We start from the raw sequence: 11225 nt of genomic DNA on the forward strand, positions 1-11225 counted from the left end.
CCAGGATTCCAGACCCTTAGAAAACGAGAGCAAATGTTCATTGTCAACCATGTTTATACGAACAATTTAGGCACAGTGAGCCATTCTTAACATTTCAGGTAAGTTTTATGTCGTCGGAGGGAACTGGTGACCATTCAAGTTCTCAGAGGCCAGCCAAAGCTAAGAAGGCTTTTCTTAAGAATATAGTCTCAGGTCTGCTATGTTAACTCTTGGCTTTTGACCAAATGACTTTACAGCAAAACTGTTATCAGTAAGACTCCACACAGCAAGGCAAGACCAGCTTGTTGTATTGATTGCAGTTATACCTTTTAGAGGTCTTGGTTTTAGCTGATTAAAATATATCCTATACACCATGAGGTTTATCTTAGAAAACTAGATGACTTTCTCTTTCACCTTTTATATAGATCTTTTTTACATGTCCCGAGGTATCAACTCAGGCAAAGTATAACTCTGGCCCATAAGTTGAAGCAGACCTGAGAGCTTTCGAGGGTTGAAACAGTTTCATGATAGTCAGGGTTCACATGGTACCCCAGGAAACAAAGAATTTACAATCGTTAGGGTATCCCAAGCAAGACATACATTAGGCAGTATAGATTAACAAGGCCCCCAGTGTGTCCCACTTCCCCTGGGTCCTTTTGCTCTAGAGTTCCCAATTTAGTCCAGTTAATTCAGTTCAGGCCTTGATTTCAGTTGGACTGCCTGAAATCAGTTCCAAATGGTTTCATTTATCCATGAGGCCAGTTCATTTGCCTAACTAGTGTGGATTTAGTGTGGATTTAGAAGTGTTCTTTGGGAAGTGCTGCCTCAGAGCACTGTTAGATTGGAAGCTCGGCAGTCAGTGTGAATTCAGGGCACTCACAGAAGCACGGAAAGCCTACACTAGAGGAGTTTTTCTTCAGGAAGAAGAGACAGCTTTCAAGAATAGTTCTGAAAAACAAAAATTAATGTCTTCCTCTCCTGGTGCTGGGTTTTGTTTTTTCTGTCATAAAATTAGTATGTCCAATTCAGTAATGAAAACTATTCATTTTTTCCCAATGATCCAGACCTGTAAGAGGAGCAAAAGCATTTTTACAGAAAGATATTTTTGTACAACTTAAGTAGAAAGACATATCACATTTAGGAGTTGGTCAAGATGGAATCTCGAATTTTCAGAAATTTTCTGAATAGGTTTATGTTACCTCCCACTCCTTTTGTCCTCATTTATCTAGTGAGCAACCTAGAAAAGATCAGTTTCTTTCTGAAGACAGCTGTGTTTAATAAACAGGTTTCCTTATTGAGGTATGTGTACAAGGAAGCTCAGAGAGGTGAAGGTATAGGAGATAGAATCAGGTTATTAATACATTGTTGGAAAACTGCAGCTAATTCAAAAAGCTGAATACAGGTCAATAGCAGTGAGACATTTATAAGAGGGGTTCAAGAGTCTAGTCCATGAGGAGTGAGTATAGTACCCTCTTCCAACTTGAATCTTGGCAGTAAACACAAGAATGTACTTAGTCTCTCTATCAGATATATAGAACCAATCAGTAGCTTGATTTCAGATGGCCCCATCAGAGATTAAGCCCTTTTTCTGTGGTTATCTGCAAGTGATTCAGATGATCCAACCAGAAGGCATGATGTTCTCAGTTTATGGCTTCACAGAGAGTGTCTTAAATCTTCCGCAGTCCTCAAGTCAAAGTCTTGTTCATTGAGCACGTGCCTGCCTTAGTTCGGTACAACTTGTGTTGAGATTTAAACAGCCCAGTATCAGACAATATAGTTTCAGCCTAGAGTCAGATCCAACCAATTAGGATCTATGAATTTAGGATTCCAAAAAAGCCAGTGACTTTTCTTCAGCATCAGCAAAGCTATGATATGGCATAACAGACAGTCAATTCCAGGTCCAAGTTGATGATCAAGACTCTTCTAAGCTCATTTCATGTTGTCTTAAAGTCTAAATTAATCCACTCAAAAATATGCACATTGGGCTGGAAGATCATCAGCCTCTAAGGGTCAGACATCTGATTTCAAAAGAGCTTAGTAGCAACTAAAAACTACTTTTTAAAACAAAAGTGTCATGCCTTCTGGAGATTTCCTTTGTTTTCATCTTGTCTCCCTTTTCTCAGAGACACCAATAGGTAAAAATAATAGTAAATATCATCCATTACAGAGATTAATTCTGTTTCTAATACTTAAACCATTTAAATTCCAATCTCCTCACCAGTGGTAAAAAGCAAGGAAGATGTGTCTCATTAACTTTTATTTTCCAGCTTTCCTGACTGATAGGATTCCTCTCGCATTTATGAAAGTCTAAGCATATATACTGTTTTATATGTTTATCATATATCCAAATGTGATAGCCATAACATACAAAGCCATCTTTTAAACCTCTCATGCCCCTTTTTTTCTTATTACAAATTTATTTAAATCCTGGCAGTAAAATTCAGTATTTATAACATTAGCCATTGCAGTTGCTGAGAGACCCTGACTGGAATGCAAGGGGTACAGAGGGGTTGATGCAGCAGCAGTTAGACTGAAGTTAGCAGCAGTTACAAACAGCTGGAGTGGTTTCCTCTCCCTTGGTTTATCTAAAGCTTTCTCCAGCTCTGGGATCTAATTTAACTATTATTTCCTCATGCTTGAAGGAGAGAGCAACACAGTTAACATTTTTGGTCCATCCAAAGCTTGCCTTTGAGAACTTTTGAGGCTTTTCTCTTCCTACTTGGAGGTGAGAACAAAAACCAAAAGTATCACCCAGCCTGTGCTTTTTCTCCTCTCACTTTAGTCAGTATGGCCAAAAGCAGCCAGGGAATTGAGTGAGCCAACTCTCCTTGGGTTAGATCTGTCATTTTAAAATTTCATAGATAGCTTTCACAACAGATACCAACTCAGCTGCTGTTTCATAGCCACCCAGGCAGCAAAGGTTTGTGGTCTTGCCACTTCATCCTTCCCTTTTCCCAAACAATCCTTTTACCATGCTTCAGTGAGTCAGAGTTGTTCTAGTGAATCCCACTTGTGACACCAACCATATCGGCAGTCTCAAGACCACACCAGGTTCACTGATTGCTAGGCAGACTCACAGGACTCAGCATATAGGTATATTCATGGCCATGTTTTATTACAGTGAGGGATACAAAACAAAATGCCATGTAGGTGCGTGTGGCAAAGTCCAGGGGAAATCAAGTACAAGTTTCCAAGTATCCTCCCCCAGTGGATACACAGGATACACTTAATTCCTCCAGTAAGGAATTGTGACAGCACATGTAAAATGCTGTCTGCCGGGGGAGCTCAATAAAGACTCAGTGCCCAGGGAGCTGGTCACATAGTCAGCCTCTACCTGACATGAACCAAAATTCCAGAGTCCTAGACAAAAAGCAAGTGTTCAACATAAATCTTATTTTTTTTACATAAAAGGTTTAGGCACAGTGAACCATTCTTAATCAGGAAATGGTGAGGGCTCTCCCAAAATCTAAGCTCCTAGATGCCAGCCAAGCACTAGCCTTGCAACCATGTCTTCCTAAGGACAGCTGTCTCAGACCTGCTATAATTTGTGTGTGTGTGTGTACCGGTGAAATACTGTGAGTTGTAGATGTGTGATTGAATAATCTATACATGTTAAGCCGTTGTGCTCATTTTTTCTCTTTATCATATAAGAAAATAGTCTAATAATGTAGAACTTGTTGCATAATATTAACTTATATCCATGAATCTGCCTTTTGAGAAATTAGAATTCAATGAGAAACAGCTGAGACCTTTTGAAACTTCATAGCATTTATGTATACATGTATTTTTCTTAAATTATTTAAACTTTTATGAATAATATGTCGAATGTGGCAAGGGTTTTTTTGTTTGGTTTTTTGTTTTATTTTTGCCAATTTGTGTTGATAATATTTATCATCTAGAATAATACTTATTTTCTGTGCACTCCTGACTGAGAACAGGAACATAGTATGGTGGTTTTCCTTGCATAAGGTATCCTTCCAAGTAGAAATAGTCAATAACCTTGTACTTGCTACAATTAGTGGCCTCAGCATCTCATTTTCAAAACTCCTTGATTTTCTTGGACTTACGCAAGGTTGCTCAATATGTGGTCCTTTTAGGTTAAAGGATTCCTGTATGTCTTACCATGTATGCTGTCACCAAAATTGGAAGACCTATATTAATTGAAACCTTTCCAAATTTTAGCCTATTTAACCATATTAATAACATTTAGATTGCTTATATCTAAACCTGAGGTACTAAAATAATGTACTGACATTAAACTACATTGGCCAGCTATATGCTTCCCTTTTCTCATAACCTGTGTCATGGTTTCTCAGTGCATTTTGGGTAGTTATAAAAAACCTTGCATGGCGGGATGTTTATCACCTCTGGCCTTCATCCTCATAAAGTCTAGTAGTGGATACTCCCTACCCACCTCTCATTGTTGAAACAAAAAAAAAAATCTCTCATGTGTTTCCAAATGTCCTGATGGGGCAGTAACTCCCTCAGTTGAGACTGGCTGCTTTAAATACATGTTTGGTTTGACTCTGGTGTGTGAAATAGAAGCCAGAATTGAATAATTATTTTCAACTTGTGAGACTTTAAAGAAAATTCCTTTCTATTATAAATAATTTCTAAAAAGATGTTTTTCTTGTTCCTAAGCTGATTTTTATGATACCATTTTTTTTTTTTTCTTTTTTTCTGCCTCATTTCAGTCATCTTAGCTGACTCATCCTGTATGCCAGTTAAATGTTGATTTCCTTCAGGGGTCCATATTTTTCCTTTTCTTATACCTGAGTTCTCACTTCTGTATAAGCAATTCAGGTTATTTTTCTGACTCGAACGTCCAGACCTATGAGATCTTTTGTTTCCTGCATATATCCGTCTCTTAAGTTCCATATGTACTCCATATTTTGAATCATAAAAATCTGTTATTCATAGTCTCAAGCTAAAAATCTGGCAGCTACCATGAACCTCCTGTGATTTTTTACTTCCATATTGAGTCAATTTCTTAGTTGCATAGATTTTTATTAAATATCTCTTGAACATCTTTCTATTCCAGTTGTCTTTTTCCTCTCTGTCTCACCTGAATGATTACAATAGTTCTCCATTTCCCTACCTTCTTTGTTGTTTTCTCTGTGTGTTAGTTAGCTATTGCTGCCAAACAAATTGCTCTGAAACTTACCAGCTAAAAACGACAAACATTATCTTACAGTTTCTGAGGATCAGGAAGTTAATAGCAGCTTAATTGGATAGTTCGGGCTCAGGGTCTCATGAGGTCACAGTCATGCTCTCTGCAAAAGATTTGGTCCTGTATTCAACCAGGACTGAATGATCTTCCATGCTTACTCACATGATTGTTGGCAGGTCTCAGTTCTTCACTAGCTTCTCAGTTCCTCACCCTGTGGAACTCTCCATAAAGCCATTTGCGGTGTGGCAGCTCATTTTTCCCAGAGTGAGCGTGCTCCCAAGATAGAAGTCATGATGTTTTGTAACATAATTTTGGAAGTGATAAGTCGTCACTTCTGTCATATGCTATTAATCATACAGACAAATGCTTCTACGGTATAGGAGGAAACTGTGCACAGGTATAAATACCACCAGGAGATAGAGATCATTGTGGGCCATCTTAGAGACTGTACATCAGAGTTAGAGGACGCAACGTTTAGAAAAATGCTCAAATTCTAGTTTATATCATTATGCAAGAGATTACTTTGAAAAATGAAATAGTCAAAATAAAGAAGAGATCTTTGAAATAAAAAATAAAAGCTAAACAATAAAAGACCAAATTAATAATTTGAAAAATAAAACTAAAAAGTTCTCACTGAATGTAGAGCAGAGTATGGAAAATTAAATAAAAAGAGTATGGAGGACAGACCTAGAATTGGTTAACTTCTACTTAAAAAGAGTTCCAGAAGGAGAGAACAGAAATAGTAGTGGAGAGATATAGTCTAAAAGTTTAAGAAGAAAATTTCCCAGGGCTGAAAACTCTTGACCCTTCGTACCCATTCTATAACGCTTCATATTGAAAGTGCTAACAAAAAAACATGCCTAGACATGACCTTAAGGACTTTCAGAATTCAAGGATAAAGAAAATAATCCTAATTCCAGAGAAGAAAAAAGTTACCTTTCAAACAAAACAGACTGTCCCTATTCTCTTTATTAGCCATTTGGGATGCAGGAGGTTAATGGAAAATATTCAAAGGGAAATTATTTTGAAACTAGTATTCTATACCTAGTCAAGTTTTTAATCAAGTTTAAGGTAAAATGGGCATTTTCAGACAGGTAAAGATGTAGAGGATGTAAGGATCTGCAGAAATGGAACAGGCATCCTTTCCTCTACCACTACCAACTTCAGCTGTCAAATAGATTGAGTTTTATTAAACTAACAGAAAGAGGTGCTCTTAAACTGGAAATCCTGACCATAAAATGAATATAAATAGAAAAAAAGCAGACATCATCCAAAAATACAAAATACAAATCAAAGCATTTAGCTTATAAAAATTGTTCCATAGAAACCAACTACAAAGCAGAACACAAATGCAACACTCCAAACTGAATTTAGTATCCTCAAACAATCATTTCGGGTTATAAAAAACAATCTTGAATCTAAAATTCAAAAGCTAACTAGAGAAATCACAAAAAAAAAAAAAAAAAAAGGAAATGAAATGAAAATCGAAACTTATCTTGTATATGTGGTTATATTCCATTTTTCTTCCCTAATAGTATGTATTTTATCTGGCTCTTAAGGAGTTGATCTGTTTTATGGGTTTTTTTCCTGGAACCAAATAATCACTTTGATATGATACATCCTATAAGAACTTCTTGGCTCCACCTAAGCCATTCTTAAGTGGAAAGAGTTTATAGCCTAAAATGCCTGTAAATGGAAAAAAAGGCTAACAGTCATTGAGCTAATTTTTCATTTCAAGAAATGAGGAAAAAACTTCAGCAAATTAAACCTAAAGAAAGTAGAAGGAAAGACAAAAGCCAAAATTAATGAAATACAAAATAATTATGCAATGAAGAAAAGAAAAAAGGCAAAAATTAGTTCTTTGGAAAGAATAACATTCCATTTTTGTTCATTATCAAATTATAATTTGCTTCTTTATTGTCTTTTCTGGTTTCTTTGATTTATTTTTTCCAGTTTCTTAGTTCTTTTATTGAATTCTTAATTTATTATTTTTATCCTTTAAAAGCATTCAAGGTTATGCATTCTTTTTCTTAATACTGTTTTTATCATTATAGGTTTTGTGGTATAAAGTGTTTTTCTTTTTATTACTTTGTTCATTGTTAGTAAACTTTTTTTGTTTTCTTTAATCCATGTATTATATAGGAATTTAGCTTCTAAGTAGTGAAGTTTTTGTCACTTTTTAATTTATGGATTGTGATCAGAGAAATAGCCTATAAAAATATCTTTTAAAATTTTTGTATGCATGTGCTTTTAGGAAAAAATTATCTTTTTGAGTTGCAAGAATCTTTACTCATCTACTGATTGTATTTTTAAATTCTTCTATGTTTTTAATTTTTTTTCTTCTAGATTTTCAAATATGGGAAGATTTTGTGATAGACACTGTTGATTAGCTAAGCCATACTCATTCCCAGTTCTCTCTGCCTTGTGTGTCTTCCACTGTAGAGGTTGGATCATTTAATATTCACTTTTTTGGCTTCCCTTGTGCTAGGGTAGCCATGTGACACAATTTCGGAAAATAGGTCTATAAGAGAAGGACTTCTAGGAAAGTTTTTGCTTTCCAGATGAGTTAAACTAATGTACCTGGCACTATCCTCCCCTCACTCTTTTGACATGCTAAGATGACAGTGGAGAAAGAAAGATCCTGGTGAGTCTCTGAACAAACACCAGCAATTCTCTAGCTCTAGATTTCTTTTATATAGGAAAAAGAACCTAGTAATAAATATAAGCCACCGTTAATTGAGTTTAATTCTGTTTTCAGCTGAGTGCATCCTAACTAATGTAAGGGTGTTTAAAGTATTCCAGTGCATTTGTATGTATCAAGTTCTTGCATATCTAATTATTTTTGTTCTACATTTTGATATATATATTTTCTGGTGTAAATAGATGGACATATCTTCATAAATAATGCTTTTTATCATTATATAATGTTCCTTCTCTCTAGTTCTTTTAATCATAAATTCCTCTTTGGATGACATTAATGTATCTACCTTGTTTTCTTTTGGTTTGTGTTTCCCTAGTATTTCTTAAGAGACACTAGTTTTAAAAAATTTTTTTTGTAAAGCATACGTTACACTAATTACCATTTTAGCCATTTTAAAGTATATGATTCAGTGGCAATTGAGTACATTCATAGTGTTGTGCAAACATCAGCATTATCCATTTTCAGAACTTAGTTATCCCAAACAGCTCTATACCTATTCAACAGAAATTCTCCTTACCCCCTGCCCCCATCCCCTGGTATCTTCCATTCTACTTTTTGTCTATAAATTTGCCTATTCTAGGTACCATGTAAGTGGAATCATAGTATTTGTCCTTTTGAAAGCCATACTGTCTTCTAATGGAATAATTTATTCAGCTAAGGTTTAATGTTATAACTGATTTTTCGTTTTTACTGCTTTTATAAATTTATCACTTATTAGACACTATTTTTTCCTCATTTTTCCTTTTACTTATTTTTGTTAATTTGAAAGTTCATTTTCATTAGTGGTTTCTTACTCTCAGTCAAAGGCATTATGGTATTACTATTAATTAAAAGCAAAATAACTATTTTTTTATACCAAGGTCACACTATTTGCCTTTTACTTCCATTTTACCCAGAGAAGTTGAAACCTTTGGAATACTTCTTAGCTCTTGCATCTCCTATCCCTTCTTTCTATCCCCTTGAAATCTTAGAAAAACTTTTGCTTTGTCATTCTCCCGCTCCCCAATTCCCTGATTTTTCTAATATAGTTAGGTATTTAAAAAGAATTTTCCTTACGGCATGTCCCTTTTTAAAGTCACTTTGGTTATATATTCCAACAGAATGTATTCTTACTTCTGCAGACTTAATTTCATGTATTATATTGCTCACTATTACTCCTTCCCTTTTATCTTGAAGTGCCATTTGGTATAACAAATAAAGTACGTGAACTAGACCTACATGCACAGTTAAAGTACATGAACTAGACCACATATAAATGAGTAAATGTCAGAAGCAATGTTGAGCAAAAAAAATTATTTGAAAAAATTACTATTCGGTAAAATTTCTCTAAAGTTCAGAAATCCTCATAGTATATTGTAAAACTTGAAAAAAATATTCAGGCTTGGTTACATCTAGGGTGGAATGGAAGAGGGTAAGATTAGGGAGTGGAACATAGAGGGCTTTAAGGGCGCTATAATACATTCTTGAAGTATATTATAATACGTTCCTCAAAATGTGTATGAAAATGACCAGGAGACTCGACTTGTTCTATTGTGTGAGTAGTATTGTTTTGAATAAGAAAGAGCGTATTGAGGACATTCTTCCCTGATATAACACCACATGGGAATATCAGGAGGTTGAGAAAAGAGAGCTAGAGAAGATGTACTAATAAACCAATATCAAGTTTCTTTCTTAGGTAAGATCGTTTTGGAGTTGCCCATCCCCATATCCAGTCCGTCTTGTCTTAGGAGACACAAGTCATATTTGAGCCCTTCCAACATGTACCCAGCAGTAGTTTGAGTATGGTAGGGATATTAAGGTATCTTTTGTTCTTTTGAGGGACATTTCCCTCAATAAATCTCTTGCACGTCTAATCCCATCTGCTTCTGGGGAAAATATAAACTTAAGACATGAGTCAATATATGTAAAGTGCATGGCAACATAGTAAGCAGTCAGTTCCTGTTAGTTTTTGTTATAATAAACTAAGAGATGATGGTGATTTTGATTATGGTAGTGGTGATGGTAGGAAGTGTCCAAATTGGAGAGACATTTAGGTGATATATACAGTAGGACTGTGATTGAAAATAGAGGATAAAGGATTAGTTTGCCCAATTTTTTGCTTATCACTCCCCACTTCACATGCCAACCATATTGATTTGTGTACAGTTCACTGCAAACACCTAGTGATCCATAGTTCTTTACTCATATTGTTACTTCTTCATAAAATATCTTACCCCAACTTCTTACACCTTTGCCTGGTAAACTCCTATTTGTTCTTTGAGATTAAGCTCAGGAATCAGCTCTTTCACGGAGCCTTCCCTTTTCCTATTTACCTCTCTCATTTCTACCCTCACTTTCTCCTTGGGTTCCAAAACCATCTTGTGTTTATATTAATAGTAGTAGTTGTAAACATCTACGATGAATTATAATCAGTCTATTTTTATATCAGTTTCTTCTTTTAGACTCTAGATTCCTTTAATCATGAGGTGAGATTGCAAAGGTATTATAGGGGTCAGTTCATGGTTATTTGGTACTTTATTCAAAGAGCAATGGAAAACCATTGGAAGATTTAAATATAGAAGCAATATGATATGACTTTTGAGTTTTATGGAGATCACTTTGGCTACTGTTTGGTGGGTGGATTGGAAAAGTGCAGAAATAAATTTTGGAGAATGGTTTAGTGTGGGCTCTGGAGCCGAATTGCCTTGTTCCACCATTTACTAGCTCCGTAATCTTGTGAATATTACTTAACCTTTCTTCACCTCAGTTTCCACATGGAAATAAAAATAGTACTCCTTCAGAGTTGCTGTGAAAGTTAAATGAGTTAAAACAGCTTAGAATAGAATTTGGCATATAGTAAACAGATGTTACCTATTATATTGTTATTTAACAAATATTTGTGTGCTTACTGCATCCTAGGCACTGGACCAGATACCACTATTAAGCTGAATTTAACAAATGACAAAAGAAAGTTCAAATTAATATGCAGACAAAACTTTGGGTTATAATAATGTCCCTAAGAATCTGAATATAAATCAAGCTATTTGGCCATTGTTACGTTATAAATTTGAAGATGTTTTATTTAGGTTTCTTTGACATTTTTTTTATAGCAGGTGTCCTTTAGGGTACTGAATGAGTCACTGTGGGACATTTTTTGGACAAAAGAATCCTCAATATAAGACTCTCCTTTTGTTATGTTTCCCTGTCCTACAACTTGGTAATTAAGAAATTAACTTTGTGAACATTTATTATAATTAAATATATTTCTATAATAAATGACTTTTGAGTAAAATATGTCAGTTTTGTAAGTTCAGGGCTTTTGTATGCCAGTCTATGAGAGCTTTTGTTGTTTTTTTAAATAAAGGAGACAGTTGTCATTGATTTGTAAATGTAATG

General features: G+C 35.0%; 1 protein-coding gene across 2 annotated transcripts in view; it reads left to right on the plus strand.

Moving 5' to 3' along the window:
• Positions 1-11225, plus strand: part of CUL5 (cullin 5) — a 77388-nt gene that overhangs the window by 19720 nt on the left and 46443 nt on the right. The gene's annotated exons all lie outside the window — the stretch shown is intronic.

This window comes from Pteropus alecto, unplaced genomic scaffold (assembly GCF_000325575.1).
Source record: "Pteropus alecto unplaced genomic scaffold, ASM32557v1 scaffold385, whole genome shotgun sequence".
NCBI lineage: Eukaryota > Metazoa > Chordata > Mammalia > Chiroptera > Pteropodidae > Pteropus > Pteropus alecto.